The sequence below is a fragment of the Protopterus annectens genome, chromosome 10.part0 (assembly GCF_019279795.1).
Source record: "Protopterus annectens isolate FY-2018-M chromosome 10.part0, PAN1.0, whole genome shotgun sequence".
In the NCBI taxonomy this organism is placed as follows: Eukaryota; Metazoa; Chordata; order Ceratodontiformes; family Protopteridae; genus Protopterus; species Protopterus annectens.
The window spans coordinates 481,673,242-481,692,106 of NC_056744.1; the positions used below are offsets into that span (position 1 = coordinate 481,673,242).

The following is an 18,865-nucleotide window of genomic DNA, read 5'->3' on the forward strand; positions in this document are numbered from 1 at the left end:
ACCCATAGAATCAAAGCCAGTTTCTATGGTATCCAGATAAACATTATCCAGCTGTTATTGGTATTTTAACATTCAAGGGAACCTTAACAGAATACATCTCTATAGCTGTGGAGGTCATTTTTGTGTGAAGCAGGTGCCTCTGAGTAAGCAAAAAAGTAATTAGTAAACAGATCTAAGGCAAAATGTTTAATCACGGTCATTAGAGAGAAGCCATTGACTTCAGAGTAATGCTGGAAATGTTTATGTTAATTATTATGTTCCAAGCAGAATTTTTGTCTTCAGCATTGCTATCCCAGACCATCAACCTCTAGTTTTGATGCAAACAACATAAAAATTATTGTGATTCCCTTCATGATAATACTGAAGGAGATCTAGTGACTTTTATGACAGAGGCTGGTAATCTTCTTTGTACACATTAACTGTGGATGTTGTCAAATGAGAACATACTAAAAGGAAAACATACAATAAGCAATATTCCCTTCAGCTGTACAAAATAAGTTAAATATAGAATGAGAGGGGGGAAAGATTGCAGTAGTTTAGCTGTTCAGGAAGAAAAAAATGTTTTAAAACAAGTATTTTGGAGGTAGCAATGCCCCTGAATCCTGTCACAGTCAAAGAAACATGGGAAAAAAGCAAAAAAGATCACACACAGTGATATCACCACAGGCATGCAGATGAAAACATCACTGGCTATAATTTTGTATGTAAAGCGGCAATCAGGGATTAGTAAAATTGGTGGCCATAAATTGATAACTTGAGCCCTCATTCACAATTAATTATCTGTTAGGATAACACACTCAGAGGTGAAGTACTAATAACCTCAACTTAGCCATTCAATATACTATGCTTACATATTAAGTAAAGGATACTTCTAGGACATTGTGATTCCATTCTCATCACTCATCTGCCAGCAACCTGCACAGAGTAGGAAACCCACTTTCTGATATACACTCCCCTTTCTATTTTTGAATTAAATGCTATGATTAAATATGAAAGTCAGCTGTGTTATCTTCATCAAGCATTCATAGAATATACACAAACTATGTACTGCATCATTATTTGTATAACTCTTTTTAAATATGTTTCTGAGAGTACATTATTTACAGTTTAACATTTGTATATACCAAATTTTCATAATTGTGAGGCATTTTAATGTGAACTAATTTTCTTTTGGATTGTAATAGTATGATAAATAAAACTGATACTTGAAAACATAAGACTAGTATGATGCATTGATTTACCATATTTTTTTAATGAATAAGATAGGAATATGACTTTCTCTTGTTGGGATTGTAACAATCTTTTCCATAGGTTCATAAGTTTATAGGTTGATAGGTGTGTTTTTTGTGCTTTTTGTAGATTAAATTATTTTAGATGCATTGAATCTAGATTAAGTGAGCTTAGATATAGACCATATATTTATATGAAAACATAAAACAGTGTCTGGCATGCTTTTGAATGGCAAATTGTTTGAAAGTGTATTTGACAAGTTAGAAAAATTGTAAAGCACTCATGGCTGAGTGCACTAGAATTTGAACAAAGGCAGGAGGTTCAATCTTCTGTGTTTATTGTAAGTGGTTGGGATGGGTTTGTGTTCAAGCGTGTGTGTTTTAGGGTCAGGGTAATACTTAAGTTAGAAGAAGTGTGTCTGTGTGTGTGTGTGTGTGTGTGTGTGTGTGTGTGTGTGTGTGTGTGTGTGTGTGTGTGTGTATGTGTATGTGTAAGTCCGAGCTCCTTGTGTAATGGTACTGTTAGGGAAAGGGGTTTCCTAAATTAATGTGCAGGTTAGGGCTAGGGACACTGGTATGGGGAGGGTTAATGTTAGTACCCACGAGTCTGATGAGGGGGGAAAGTGTACTAATATCTTCTACTTGTTTGTTCTTCTTTGTAAAACTTGAAAAAAAATTTGAGCTGCATGTTTAGTCAGTCGGTTAATTAGTAAGCTAATTTGTTTCTGGGTTGTCCTACTATGCCTTTGGTCCTTCTGTAGGACAAAACCAAGATGAATCACAAGTATAACACAAAACTATTAAAATACCATAGTAGTAATGCAAATGCAGTGTAATACACACCCCATCAAACTCGACCTTAATTGAAACAGTGCCGTAGGGGAAGGGCTCCATGGCATTCTCCCATTGCCCACTGTTCCTGATCAGTACACATTGCTACAGTCCCCCCCAGTTCCCCCTCAGTTTGGCCTCCCCACACCATCCAGATTACTTTTTGTACCTTTTTTTTCAGATTTTACTTACTCATCAGCTTTTCCTACATCCTTTTCATGTACTCTGATTGGCCAAGATTGTGCTGTAATAAATGTGGAGGAACTAATTAAATTAAACCAGGGTCTGTGGACTGCTAATACCCCAGAAGTCATGTGAGTTTAGATGCTTTTGGTGTATTTTTGAGTTCTGTTTTTTTTTTTTTTTTTTTTGTAAACAACCTTTTTATCCAATTATGGTTGGTGCAAAAGCATTGCATAACGAAAGAAATTCACTCTTACTCTTCAGCTTTATCCTGGACCCTTTCAACGCACACTAACAGGCAAGGAGTACACTGTAATAACTGTAGAATAAATAACCAAATTAAGCTATAGGTCTAAGGACCACTAGGCCTCTAGAAGTCATGAGGTTATAGATGCTCTAAAATGTATTTTAGAGCTTTTTAACAACCTTTTCATCAAATGATGGGATATACAAAAACTATGAGTAAGGAAAAAATGCAATCTTATTTTTTCTGTTAAAGAAGACAAACGCTTGTAAAGATACATAAATCATATCAGTGACTAGCCCTTACCTCTTTCTCACACTACAAAAAAGATAGCAACCTTTTGCTTAGCCCTCTGGTGTTAGACTAGGATGAAAGTCAAAGTATAAATTGCCACAATCATATATTTTAATTAGTTGCTGTCAAGCCCATACACAGCATGCCTCCTTACCCTTATCCCCAAAAGACAGTCACATTCTGTGCACCACTCTGATGTCAGACTGTGACAAAAATGAAAGAGCAAGTAGATCATAGTAACATATTTCAACCTGTTCTTGACAGATGTCTATATAAACATTATACCTCCTTACCCTTATTCCAAAAGATAGCCACCTGTGTGCATGTCTGACATTTAATTATGAGGAAAGTGGAAAAAATGATGATAGTAAGGTATAGGTTTATAGATGAATATTAGACAAGTTGGCCAGTCATTTTATGCTTAGCTAGTAACCCGAAGTTAAAGTCAAACCCTGTACCTTGTGTCTATAAGGTGGTGATCTTTACAATTATGCCAAACCCACCTCAAAGATAAACACTTTCTCCACTCCTTGTTCATAGGCTGATAATAAGCAATCGGTCTGTAGAGTACTACACACCTAGCCAAAATCCAGACAGTGACCAAAGGAGAGAGTCAAACCCTGTACCTTGTATCTGTGAGCTAGCCTCAAACTCACATACCTGTACTTGCGAGTCTGGTGCTCTACTACTACATCACAATGACCTAAAAAAATCCAGTGAAATTCCCTGACTGATAATCACACCCAGGCAGAGGTGGTGATGAAAGCACCAAATCCTAACCACTAGATCCCCTTAGTGGAAGTACACACATCAGTTCTGTGGGTGAAGTCAGTCCTACCTAGCATTTGGATGCTGACAAATGTTATTTGACATTATACCTAGCACACTGATCAACAACCAAATGCACAGTGAGTTTGTAGTCAGTTCGGTAAACAGTAACCAGCACTAATCACAAAAAAAGATGTAAAGTATGTATGTACCACTGTTCTAATCACTGTCATCGAATCTGATTTGTTTAAATGCTCTTAAATTAAAGCCTTCATTGCAATTTACATGGCTTTTATATGTAAAATGAAAAATATGTATTACTTGTTACTGCTGTATATAACTTAGATCTAACAAAGGTGAAAGAGATCATTTCTTGTTTTAACTTAAACCGTGGTTTAAAGAAATAATGCCAGCTTGAATTATGTTTTCTTACTTTTAATAAAAATGCAAAGTGATCTTTGACATGGATCTTACATAAGAAATTATGACAACAGTCTATTTTAATAATTTGTATGCTGATATCATTCCTATAAAACTAGTCCCCCCCCCCCTTTTTTTTTGCTTTGCACTGGAAAGACACACACATACTAATCATTCACTGCTGGAACTGAACATGTACCTATCTAAGTGCACAATATAGAGTACATTGTATTAACTGCAAGTGCCACAGGAGAAGTTCCAACTTGTTCTTACATAGTACACTGTTCCTAGATAAGATATACTGAATGACCACCTGTCCACACATCTGAGGTTTGTGAGGAGAGTTAAAAAATAATGAAAACTCTTTCTTCCATCCCAATATAAGCAGCAGTGGCCTTTTGTGAATACCAGTGAGTTTTGTGATGAAAGTTAAAGAAATAATGACCACACTATCTACAGTACCCACACAAGTTATAGCAATTTTCTGTGCACATCTCTGAGGTTAAAATTGTAAGGAAAATTGTAAAAAAAGTAATGACCACATCATCTCCAAACTCCCACACAAGCTACAACAAATTTCTGTGCATACATGTGAGCAGGCCCAATCTTAGACTAGGTGGGGTTCAGGGCAAGACCATTACTAAGCTTCTGGCTGAATACACTTATAAAGCCTAATATTTACATTTCAATAAAAATAACAATAGAGAATTTTGGTAGTTAAATACATAAGCTACATACCTGTGTATTGTTGACAGATAAAACAGTACTATAAACAAAAAGGAGAATGTTAAAAAAGTAGAATAAGTTGTACGTTTTGGTTTAAAAAGAGAGCTTGAGTAAATATAAGGTTTTGTATGCAGAGTAGCAGAAATTTAAAAGGTTACATATGAAGAATAGGATGAAGTAGTTAATGGTAAGTTTTAGTAAGTTAGTTTGACTGTACTATAAAAGGTAGGCAATAATCAGGGAGGGTGAGTACAATGACAGGGTCAGTGTTTTTTAAAGTACAAACAAACAAACCAAAAACCACCACCAGAGGAAGCCTGTCTTTTAAAGTGGTCTTTGGTTGCTAGCTTAAATTGTTTGGGGTGAGTCAAGAACCTTATTTCTAGTGGGAGTTTGTTCCATGCAATATAGGGATGGTAGCTATATAAGTTGCACCCTGTGTTGGATTTGGGTTTATGGATTTTTAGTAGGTCATGGGATGAGCTTCGGCGAAGTCTGGCAAGGGAATAGTGAGAGACGAGAGAAGATAGACTTGGGCACAAATCATGCTGATATAGGATGGAGTTTATGATTTGGAGTTGAGATTGTAGGAACAGGTGAGGTAGTTCGGGCCAGTTCAGGTATTTTAGGGAGAGACAGTGGTGAGATTTATATGTTTGTTGAGCTTCAAATCTAGCTACTTTGTGGTAGGTTGATTCTAATTTGGTAAGTAGGGAGGAGTTCATATTTGTGAGTATTTGGGAACAGTAGGTTAAGCATGGTAGAAGGTGGGCGTGGGTAAGAGAAATCCTAGCTTTAGTAGTTAGGAATTTCTTGTTCCTGTACAGTAGTCCTAGCTTTTGGCATTTTTTTTTTGATACAATTGTTAATGTTAAGATCGAATTTTATTTGGTCGTCAATGGTAATGCCAAGGAGTTTTGTGCTAGTTTCTACTTCTATAGGAGCAGAGCTTTTTTTGTGATGGTACGTGCCAGTATGGCATACCAGGACCTCTGCTGCAAAAGTGCCAGATAGAGCAAGTCCACTTACACGTGGAATTTAAACTACCGTTCACTGTTGAACCTGCCTGATGAACGCGCGCAAAATTCATGTGTGTGATACCATCATACCTGCCTTATCAGAAGAGTTTGCTGCCCCCAACATGCGTCCAGGTAAGGAGAGACTCTGTGTGTGTGTGTGTGTGTGTGTGTGTGTGTGTGTGTGTGTGTGTGTGTGTGTGTGTGTGTGTGTGTGTGTGTAGGCTAGCAGGCATTGCCTAAAAAGGCAAAAATGTCCAGCAGTCTGTCACGTAATCGTGACTGGCAACAGGGCAAGGCTAATGAACCATCAACGGAACCACTGTCCAGATGATACCTGTGGTCTGTCTATGTGTTTTCTGGGGCTGTTGATAGGCAGACCTGACCAGATGCTTTATGTTTCGCCTGGCAAGATCAATCTACTCTATGTGTAAAACTTTTAAGGGACATGGCGTTTACTTTTTTTATGTTATATTATGTGTAACCTGGCAGAGTTTAACCAGATACTAGGGAGCCAGTGTGTTTGGGGGGGCTGTTGATTTTCTTTTTTTTAAAACACTGACTGGCAGCAGGGCAGGGTCAATGAAACATCAACAGAACCACTGTCCAGATGCTACCTGTAGTCTGTCTGCATGGTGTTTGGGGCTGTTGATAGGCAGGGCCAACCAGATACTTTATTTTTCACCTGGCAGGATCAACCTACTCTATATGTGAAACATTTAAGGGTCGTGGCATTGGCATTTTTTTTAATATGTTATTATGTGTAACCTGGCAGGATTTAACCAGATACCAGGGAGGCAGTATGTTTGGGGGACTGTTGATCTTCTTTTTTGTAATACACTGGCAGGGTCAACCAGATTCTTGCGGTCTGTGTGTTTTTGGGGGGCTGTTGATGACTGTCCTGAGTTCTGGTCTGGAATATTTACTATTTTGTGGTGTGCATGTATCACTAATGGAAATGACATTATACATTTAGATATCTACCCGTATTGTATTGTATCTATTTATTTATTTCAATTTGTTAACTGGGGTAGAACACTGGTCTCTTTGGGCCATTTTACAGATTTAGCCCAGGAAATTAAAATAAAGTACAGACTAAAAAATTGGTATTACAGCATGACAGGAAAGTAACAGAGTCCATAAACGTATAATATAAATTCATTCTGAAATGGTAAACATACTGAAGGAGATGAGATTTCTGTCATTAGTAATTTAGTAGACAGGTAAAGAGATACAGGTATTAATAGGCACAAATCCAGCCTGTGTGGGAAAGATACATTTTGACAGAAGAGATTTAATCTGCTGTGCTAGGACTTTAACATATACATAACGTTCCACATTAATAAGAGAAACCAGGCAATGGTTTGCAACCAGTGACTACTAAGGGATCTTTCCTGGGTTTAGGGCTAACCATTATTATGGTAGATGTACAAGAGAAAATTAATCATCCTGCAAGTCTGTAAAGATCTAAAAATATTCAACAACCCATGGAAAATTTGATACAAGGTTTTTATACAGTTCTACATTTACTCCATCCAGGTCACAGGCTTTACCACAAAGCATACCATCTATCACCTTGCACACCTACCTTTGAGAAATTGTAGAGATAACTCTACTCCACCTTTCCAGTGACAGTTTAAGAGGGTTCACTTTGTCAAAGAATTCACTCATTTTACTCTCCCAATCATCAAGCAAAAGACTTCTAAGTAAACTTGCTCATAAAAATGATGGGACTCTGCATTAGTTCATATTTCCCCAGTGAGCATAACCTGTTTGCCAGTCACCTTGACCCCTGCTATGGATATCTGTTGCCTGCAAGCCTTGACATTTTGTCCAGAAACTTGCCAGGCCTTTCACCATCAGGCCAGGCCCTCATTTCGGTTGTTTCTAAATACAGCTGTGGGATTGCAGCACAGTACACGTACACTTGATGATTTGTCAATTTCAAATTTAAACGCATTATTTGATATATTGAATACTGAGATATTTCATTTGGAACCCCATGAATAAAGTATATATAAGGAGCTCTTCAAAACAAAATAACTGTCTGGGACAGGTGGACCCGTCAGCACAAGGATAATGCAGGACTGCAGGTAAAATTTAAGATTACTATCCACTATCATGCTTAATAATTTGCTGTGAGAAGTGACTTCAATTGTTGTATTATTAACAGAGAAGATTTTATTTATTTTTTCATGAAAGAGGATTTCCAGAAAAAAAGAAGTATTTGGGGGGGTCGGGACAGGGCGGGGCAGGGGGTGGGACTGGGCAGGGCAGGGGGTGGGACTGGGCAGGGCAGGGGGTAGGACTGGGCAGTGTGGAGGGTTGACCCAAATGATGCAATATATGCATAACAACACCTTTTTGCTTACAAAAAAACATTGTATAGGAGTATTGTTTAGTGACCTTATGGAGAAGGAAAGCATAGCTCTTGACCTTCCATCTCCAAAATGAGGAACACAAGCCTTCATAATGTGGAACAAATGAGCAAAATGGGGAGCACATACTAATGGCTTACTAACAACTTCAACCAGGAAGTCATAGGATGGTTAAAATATGCTGTTTTTTTTTCTTTTTATAAAAAAGATCTTGTAGTGAATTAATATGATTTATTTCTATTTACCATGGATATCAGTTAAAAAATTCCTAACACTGAATGTGTGACAGACCCTTTCAATGTGGAACTTTGAGGAACATGAACTTTTTCAGACCCCGGATGAGGTACGTTCCTCATAATGAGGTACACTTGAGAGGTATGAAGGAAATTTTAATGTGGTTTACAGATTTAGGTAGAAAGAGTAGTAATTTTGTTTTCTTAGGGGTTGAGGATGAGCTGATTATTAGTGAGCCTTGTTTCTACTGAGTTGAAAGATGCCTGGGTACTTGCTAGGAGTTCTAAGGGGGAATTAACAATAGTTATGACTGTAGAGTAATCTGCGTATTGGACAATGTTAGATTGAGGACAAGAGGAGTGAGGTGAGTTGGTGAAGATATTAAAGATTAGAGTTCCAAGAATGGAACCTTGGGGAACACCAGTTCTTACTGAGAGAGGGGTAGATAGTGCTGAGTCCCATCATACTGACTGCAGCCTATCATAGAGATAGCTAGAGAATCATGCAACTGTATCAGGGGAGCAGTTTAGGTCTACAAGTTTACTAAGTAGCAGAGTTTGTGAGACAGTGTCAAAAGCCTTAGAAATGTCAAGGAATAGACAGGATATGAGTTTGTGATCATGTTTAGCCAGGGCTAAGGTGTTGAGAAATGATAGTAGAGCTGTGGTTGTACTATGCTTGGGACAGAAACCATGCTGTGTTGGAGTGAGAAGTTTTTCCTGTAAGAGATAAAGCATAACTTGTTTGTGTATGCATTTCTCAAAGATTTTGGAGAGAGGGGAGAGGCTAGCGATAGGTCTAAAATTAGATATTTCTGTGGAGTTACCTCCTTTATGAATAGGAAAGAGTGTAAAACTGTTTCCAGATAGAAGGAACTTTAGACTCAGAGATGAAGCGATTGATTAGTATAGATACAGGCATAGGAAGGGAGTGTGCAGCAATTTGGAGAAAGTAAGAAAGAATATTGTCTGCTGATACAGAGCATGGTTTGAGCTTTGAGAGTAGAATTCTGATATAGTCAGTGGAGACAGGTTTGAGAGAGAAGGAGTTTACTGAGATAGTGGTTGAAGGGTGTATAGGGAGGTTTGAAGTGTTGTTGTTTGAGAGGTTGGGGTTAAATAGTTTGGAAATGGATTCAATAAAGTAGGTGTTAAAGGTATTGGCAGTTTCTTCAGGTGACTTGTCAGGACATGGGTTTGGTGAAGTTGGGTTACCTGAATGTAGTATTTGGTTTATAGCATTCCAAAATTTTTTTGGATCAGATTTTAATATTTTGGGGGGATTATAATAAAAGTCTTTTTTGTCTTTGTTGATAAGTTTTTTGTCTGATTTCTAAGTTCTTTATACTTTAGGAGGTCAGCTGGAAGTTTGTTTTTTTTTACCTATGTTTTCCATGCCCTATCTCTGGATTTCATAAGGTGAGTAACCTTATGAGGTAAGATGAATAACATATGCAAACAACATACTTCATCCAGGCTTCCTAGTTTTAAATGATTCATATAACAACATGAGAACAGCCACAGCCATCCAAAGAGTTTAATTGGCACATACAAAATAGAAGTTGATTCTTCCATATCTCTCAGAAACTGTAAGCACATCTAAGGACAGTTTAGATTAGTCAACTCAAATACTGCATGCCTTTGGAAAATGGGAGCAAACCAAAATTGCCCAAAGATAGTCCATGCATACCCAGGGAAGATGTAGTCTCCACACAGAAGGTATCCCAGCTGAAAATCAAACTGGAGCATCACTGATGTGTGATAGTGCTATTCACTGCACCACTGCACTGCATGGTTAACTACAGGCAATGTGGAGGAATGCCTGTTCACGTATGTCATACCTTTGGGTGTTGGTAGAATCCAGTGCACCTGAATAAACTCACTGTGAGACAAAGATGGCATGAGGACTCCACGCAGAAGTCACAGCCAAGAACTCAACCAGGGCACTGTGCTGTGTGATGACAATGATACCAACTTTGCTACTATCTCAGTGATTAGGCACCTTCACAAACATCCTGTTCCTGCCAACCACCAAAAAAAAAGCCAAAGAAAGACACTTATTATGTGCTGTGCTGATGCATGTAGTGAAAAGTGAGAGAAATTAGGCTAACTTTTTACACTTAAATGCACTGCAATCACACACACACACACACACACACACACACACACACACACACACACACACACACACACACACACATGCAGTAGCAATACTGGTTTTACAATGATTTCAGCACATATAATATTTTCTGTGACACTACTGCCACACCAGATCAGTAACTGCTGTTTAACAGTGATTAAACAACATTATGGCTAAGTCACTTGCATTCGTAGATGCTCACTATTCCTATCATTTACAACCCCTTTGCTGACATTTTGCATCTCATATGTACAAACATATAATAATAATAATAATAATAATAATAATAATAATAATAATAATAATAATAACAATAATGCACCTTGCCATACACAAAAGCTCAATAGTATTGAAAAGTCATATTGGTGACAGTTACTTTCATCCACAGATGACTCCCACCCCACCCAGCTATTACAGACACTCCTGTAAACAGTTCAGATGTCTGAGTGTGATAAAAATAATAACTATGCAATGCAGTTCACCTTTGTTCCACACAAACAGTAGCTATACATTAAAGTATTCCAAGGTGCTTCAAACTAATAACATTTATCCTGCAGAACAGGAAAATGAGCATATAGCAGTAATTAGTAATTCTTCTCCACAAACAACCTCAGCAGTTATAACAAATCTGTATGTGTACGTCTCAGATGTCTGACTGTTATGAAATAAAATAAAAAAAAATCACTTCAACTTCTTAGTACAATAATCAGGGACAAAGCCAAAATACTGGAGGAGGACTAAGGTCAAAAATCAGTGCCAGATTTTAAATATTGTGGTTATATACTTAGGGAATACCTATGTTTTAAATAGTTTGCATTTTCCGAAGGCTATGAAGTATGAAACTCAAATGTCTATCATTATTTAGTGACTGCAACCTTCAATGATTTATTAGAAAACCACAAATTTTACTAGGAACAAACAAAAAAGATAAGGCAAACTCAGGGACAGTCTGCAAAATAAGAGAGGGTTGACAATTATTCCATTACCCTTGCAAATCCATCCATTGACCAGATCTGGTTACTTATTAGGATTTACATAAATAAATAAATAAATATAAAACTTGATTCATGGTATTGCCAGCTGTTGCTGCTGTCAACCAGAGTGTCTATCCATTTTTCTTTACCCTTGAATATCCAGGAACTTTCTACTCCTTGCAATTTCACAAATAAAGTAGAAAAGTGATGGCAAACAGCAGAAATTCATTGGACAGGTGCAAAGCACCTTCCTTACAGGGTGGCATAGGGTTGAACAGATTTGTCACAGGCAATTTATTATTTTTTAAGTAAGGAAATGTAATTGTATTTCCTTACTTTAATAAATAAATAACAAGATAGGCACCCCTGACCCTAGGCAGCCATCCATGTGTAAGGCCAGCTATGCACCCCATGAATAATATCTACTCCCTGATATATATAGTATGCCAAAATCTCAGTCAAAATATCCAAGACAAAGGTACTGCATAACAGCCTCTATAGATAATGTGATAGCGTAAGATAGCTTACATACGTTTTAGAAAGTTTAGTAAGTTACAACCTAGAGCTTAGCTATCCATGGTATACAGAGGGAAAATCAGCTCCACGGAGTTATTTGTAAGCTCTGAAGCAAATGCACTGTGGCAGCTCTGAGATCCAAAAGTTTCAGTAAGGCATGTTCCATACTACTGATGGAACTATTAGCATTTTATTTCATTAATGTAATAGGATCTACTAAGAGAATTTAATTAATTTAATATTAATTTAATAAGATCTACTAAGAGATCATCCAATGCTTAGAAGATTTGCTTCTCAGAGATCCTTTGGATACAGGTACTAGTGCAATATACTAAAATATCTAGCTGACAGCAAAAGTAACTACGCAACAAATTCTGTCAGGATTCCAGAGGTAAGCACTATGTCTTCCACATGTGAAAATAGCTTTTCACAATAACCATTAGTCAGTATTTGTTCGGTGTCAAAGTAAGCACAGGTCTGGTGATGTTAGAACTTCAAATCTAATCAGTTTCAAGCTACCTACTGCTTACCTCTCAGCACTACAAACTATTTAGTTTGCTTTACATACTTGTTACAAATACTCTAGGAAGCTGCACTAGCTGGCTTAGCCGATGTGTCATTGCAAAGTACAGGCTGGGCCATGCTGCATTATTCTGCTTCTGCCACAGACAACCACATCTTGACTATCACTTTTTACAGTGTCTGATGAAGTTCCACAGTCCTTAGTAACCACATCATGGCTATCAGTTTTTACAGTGTCCCAAACGTAACTTTAAGGCTGTTTTTTTTTTTTTTTTTAACAACTAAAGAATGTTGATGTGTTCCTCTAACTGTCACCTGACCATTCTGAATCCTCCTCTGGTCACATTTCCTAACATGACTGCTGTCCTGATGCTACACAAAAAAAAAAAAAACTTTCTGTAATACAGCAAATCGTGGCTGAAGATAAACATCGAAATATACTTCCAAATCAGTACAGCTGGAAGGAGTTCTCACTTCACTCTCTTGTAGCACTTTTGTTGTTACATTTTTATATGATTTACTAAGTTACAGAAGAATTTTTTTTGCATGGCAGTTAGCACCCAATACAGAAGGAAAAAAGGTGTGGCATACTTCCCAGTGGGGCAGCCTAAATTTCTCACTGCATAACAAAGTATCTAAACTATCACTTCACGATGATGTAAAAAAGTGACTCAACCACTGCATGTGTTTTGCTCTGAACAAAGTTGTATATCTCTTCAACATGCTACTGGGGGTGTCAGATGGAAGCTTTTTTCCAGAGTTGAAGATGGTAAGGGACACCATCTCTGACACAGATGATACTCTTTAATTGCTGATGGCTCCTTGTTGCCTCTGTATCCCACCAACAGTCTTGGCTTAATCTTTAAAGTGCTATCTGTGGCACATGTACTTACCAACAAGATACCTTTATGGTGTGTGGCCTTCAATAAATGCTGTCATAGATGCACATCTGCCAGAAAAAGGCATCACAGGTAATCCCAGAATATTCAGAGGAAACATATTTGTAATGGTGCCATCTAAGTTACCTGCTCATATGTCCCGTATCCTGTGCATTCATGGGAAGTTTATGGGTATGTGGGTACAATCAGTTGTAACTACCATCATTTGCTGACCTACTATTCACTAGAGTATTTGTATGGTGAGTCATAATTCCTGTGCTGGAACATAGCACAAGATATTCCAAAAACAATTGAATTACGGCAGTCCGTTTTATTACGTCTGGATATCTTGTCATTTCACCTTTATGGGGACATACAGTCGCTAACAATCAACAGTGTATAAAGATTCAGTAAAGCAATTACAGATCTAAGTATCAGTCAGTACTTCACCTCTTCAAAAGTGAAATATCAGATTCAACAAGCATCCCTCAGAGTTTTTAAATTAAACTCTTAATTCAGTCTGTAAATAAATTAATACATCTAAATTGTGTTGCAAAACTGCAGTTTATTTAAGGAGTTACCACATGCAAAATCAATTGACCACAATAATTTCATTAGCGCCTCTCACACAATAAAAAAGAAACAAAAAAGTTATGTTGTCATTTTAGTTTAATTGCTTCCATTTTATCACATCCCTGTAAGTATTGATTAAACAGTGTGATGAATAATATGTGAATATGACAAAAATGCTAAATACTATGTAAATAAACCCTTAAGAGGTACCCTCATGTTAATGCTCTTTCACTAAAAAAGGGACATTATTGCTCAAAAGTAGGCAGTTGTATTGATTTGTGAAATTAACTGCAGGATGCATTTTAATTTTTGGCCCTGTGGACTTTTATTGGGCACTTTAATAGCATTCATTAAAAGTTTTAAAGAAATATGCATGGATATTCAAATATATTATGCACCGGAGACTACTATTCTACCATATGGATTTATATGCATTTCAACATTAAAGCAGCCCAGATGATTTTGCTCTAGTCAGCACAGGGGTTTTTGATGACTGTTGTATCTTTCCAGTAATATAAAGGTCACTTTTATGCATTCATAATTTTCACACACGATATAATGACAACTTAATGCAGATATGTTTTTAATAATTATTTATTTATTATTTATTTAACATTTGTTGACTGGGAAAGTCTGACTAGGTTCCACAGATCCTGTTTTCAGCAGAGGCCCGAAAAGAAATGCTCCAGAAGCATGTCTTTAGAATGTGGGGAGGGAAACCGTACCGGAGAAACACCCCACCACATGCAGACCACACAGAGGCACACACAGAAGGCACCCCAGCCGAAAGAAAGAACCTCTTGCTGTGAGCTGTGAGGTAACAGCATTAACCCGCCTGCACCTCATTATTGTGTTCATATATCTATCACTTATAAAAATGAACATAATACAATTAGACAACCTGACATATTTCAAAGGCCATATAGGTCTGTTGGTTTCTGTCAAGTACAGGATTATATCTATGAGCAGGTTAACATTTTCTAATTAAAATAAACTTTTGGACAATATACTTGGATATTCTGTTATAAACTTTGCTTAGCAATGTTTTAGGTTCATTATTAATGGAAGACGTTAATCTTAAAATAAAAGTACTAGCTTGTAATTCAATGTTATGTTTTTATGCTATGTGAACAATTCAAATGCTTGAAAATCATATTTAGTGACAAGCAAATGCTGATTTTAGTCCAGTTGTTATTATCACACAGTATATTAATGATTTTTAAGGTTCTTAGCACAATCCCATATTCACTATAATATGCCCTTTTAGATGGAGTTCTCAGCTTAGATTGTGAAGAACTATGTATAATAAAAGCTGTGATGAGTATTTTTCAAATAAGTGTTTCAAATGATGGCAGCTCCCAAACTCACAATCCCAGAATAATCACTTATTGAATGGATAGGCCTCAAAAGCTGGCTGTGATCAAGGGAAAGAAATTTTGCCTACAGTAATACTTTTCAGCTTGTTTCACTCACACACACACACACACACACACACACACACACACACACACACACACACACCTGTATACTTGTATATAAATATATATATATATATATATATATATATATATATATATATATATATATATATATATATATATTGTGTGTGTGTGTGTGTGTGTGTGTATATGTATATGTATGTGCACGTGCATACAAATACATATGTGTATGTTTAGCATTGATATCTGTGCAGTAACTGAGACCTGGGTCAAGGCTCCAGAGAGCACCCCTGCAATACCAGGCTACAACTCTTACCGCATGTTTCGACCACCAAACCAGGACCGAAACACTCAGTGGGGGAGTGTTCATATTCACCAAGGATATTTACACCACCAGGCTAGTTGCCCAACAACATGCATCTGAAATTCTCCAGGTGCAACTAAAACCAGGCAAGACTGCAATCCAAACTGTAGCTTGCTACAGATCCCCCTACCATGCCCCAAGATTCTCACTACACCTTTCTAAACATACTGGAAAATATTAAGATACAACCAACCACCCTAATACTGGGTGATTTCAACTACCCTGCCATTAACTGGAAAAACTACTCATGTACCAGCACCTTTGCCCAACAGTTCTTGGAATTCTTAAATTCCAATGCCCTGGATCAACTAATCCATAGTCCCACCAGAGGTTTCAATATCATAGACCTGGTTATTACCAATATGGGAAATTGATGCTCCACACCTATGGTCACCCCCTCTTTGGTCAGGTCTGACCATAAGCTAATCACCCTTGACGTCCACATCCCTCCGCCACCCCCCAGTAAGGAAACCTCCATAAAAAACTTCTCCAAAGCCAACTTCATGCTATTCAAGTCAGAAGTGACAAACTTCATGACACCCATGCAGACGGGAACTGAACGTTTAACTGCTGAATCCTAAACTAAGACACTGGATGAGCACATCCACTCGTGCATGAATCGTGCCATCCCAAATAGAACCAAGACGCTCTCCTCCAAAAAAGGAAGCCAATTTGGTGGTCCCCTGTCATAAACAAACTTTACAATAAAAGGAAGAAACTGTTGCAGAAAAGAGGAAAATCCCAGGATGCAAAAAACTCCCTTACCAGCCTCAGTAAGAAGCTGAGATCCCTCATAAAATCCTTCAAAGCTAGTTACGAAAATAAAATTGCCAAAGATTCCAAAGATAACCACAAGGCATTCTATAGCTATATCAAGAATCTAAATGGCAATGCCCAGATCTGCTCTGAGCTACAACAGAATGGCATTAAATATACTGATCCTAAGGATATTGCCAATATCCTGGCAGATCGATTCAGTGCCAACTTCATCCCCCTCTGACCCCCTAAAGGGCTCATCTCAATACAAAAAGATTGCCAAATTCTGGTAATAATGGCCACACAAGTAAAAACTGCACTCTCCAAAGCTAAGAATACAGCATCCATGGGACAAGACGACATCCCAGGCTGTGTACTACATGAACTACAAAATGAACCGGCACCTCACCTAAGTGTCATGTTTAATCATAGCCTCACCTCAGGCTTTGTGCCCACTGAGTGGCGCACAGCTACAATTATTCCACTCCACAAAGGGAGATCCACCTTGGATCCTGGGAACTACCACCCCATCAGTCTGACGAGCCTAATCTGCAAGGCCATGGAATGTATTATCATGGAAGTTATAAACAAAGACACTGGAAACCTTCAAACACTGGACCCTACCCAGTTTGGGTTCGTGAAGGGCCAATCTTGTCTCCTGAACCTGGTTGACTTCTTTGAATCAGTCTCCAGAGCTGTGGATGAGGGTAAGGCGGTCCACACAGCCTGTCTGGACCTCACCAGGGCCTTTGACACCATCTCTCACTCTGGATCATAGATAAACTTACTAAGCTGAGCATTAATCTCTATGTCACTCGATGGGTTGCCAACTGGCTTACTGACAGAACCCACACTGTAAAAGTAGCCAACTCCAAATCCAGCTCCAGACAAGTGACAAATGGAGTACCTCAGCGTTCAGTCCTGGGACCACTCTTGTTTGGCATCTACTTCTCTGAAGTACAGGCCAACACTAAGGGACACTGGCTAACAAAAGTTTGCAGATGACTGCAAACTGGGAGCCATTATTGAATCTCCAAATGATGTGGATATTCTACAAAAGGGCCTTACAGAAACAGATGCTTGGTGCCAGAGCCATGGGCTCAAGCTCAATGCCAAGAAATGTATAGTTATTCCCTTTGGGAAAAAACATGTACCCATGAATTACCACATAGGTGGCAGTACACTAAACACTGAAAGTGTGATAAGAGACTTGGGGAAACAGGTGGACATAGGTCTCACCTTCGATAACCACATCGCCACAACAGTCAGGAAATCCTTCTATGTGGCACACCTCATCACTAAGGGCTTTTCATCCAGAAAAAAGGTGGTCATTGTCTCACTGTACTCATCCCTCATTAGACCCATTATAGAATACAATGCCCCATTTGGTATGTACCTCTCAAGACATCTGCAATAACTGGAAAGGCCACAGAAATACCTCACTAAAAGAATCATAGGCCTAAAGCAGATGCCCTATGCTGACCATCTAAAAAAACTCCATCTATACTCTGTTGCATGTCGTCTACTCAGAGGCGATCTCTGCTTAACATACAAGGCCATGTCAAATCCGGAGCTGTTGGACATGCTACACTTAAAGAAATCCCAATCCCTCAGAGCCACATGCTCCAGGTATCTAAACCTTGTCATCACAATGAACAAAACATGCTGGAGGGATAGGTTCCTGACCCAGAGACTCCCCGGACTCTGGAATAGACTGCCCATACATGTCAAGCAGAGCACCTCTTTGGCCCTCTTCAAAAGGAACCTTGACAATTGGATGGGAGATAGGAAATTCACCCCGGGGATCATGTCAGTCACCCTGCTAGACAGGGGTCCAGGGAAGTAAATATTGTGGGAAGAAATAACCAGGAAATTGTTATGGCTAGGCTTGTATAGGCCCTAGGGCCGATAGCCTATTACCAACCTATGAACCGATATATATATATATATATATATATATATATATATATATATATATATATATATATATATATATATATGTGTGTGTGTGTGTGTGTGTGTGTGTACTCTGAACTCAGTAATGTACTAGTGTTTTAACCAGCCCTGGAGTGTCAAACTGACCATCTTCAGACTTTATTTAAAACAATAACAAGTTTTTGCTTTTATTATTCAAACTAGTTCACCAAAATACAAATGTCATACACTTTCATTATTCACTCAACCAATCAAACCTTAAGCAAAGTTAAAACATATAACAAATAATTATTTAGAAAGTCATTGTGAAATCACTTCAGTCTTAAACTCTTTAAAACAGTCTTAAAGAAAATTTCTCTCCCTTATCTGCTTTCATATATTTCTTAGATCGGTTGTTCATTAGGAAGACAAGTGTCTTTATTTCATTACTGGTTAAATAGAAAATA

General features: G+C 38.0%; 1 protein-coding gene across 2 annotated transcripts in view; it reads left to right on the forward strand.

The window, feature by feature from the left end:
• DDR2 (discoidin domain receptor tyrosine kinase 2) overlaps window positions 1–18,865 on the forward strand; it is a 1,067,915-nt gene that overhangs the window by 811,631 nt on the left and 237,419 nt on the right. The window lies entirely within an intron of this gene.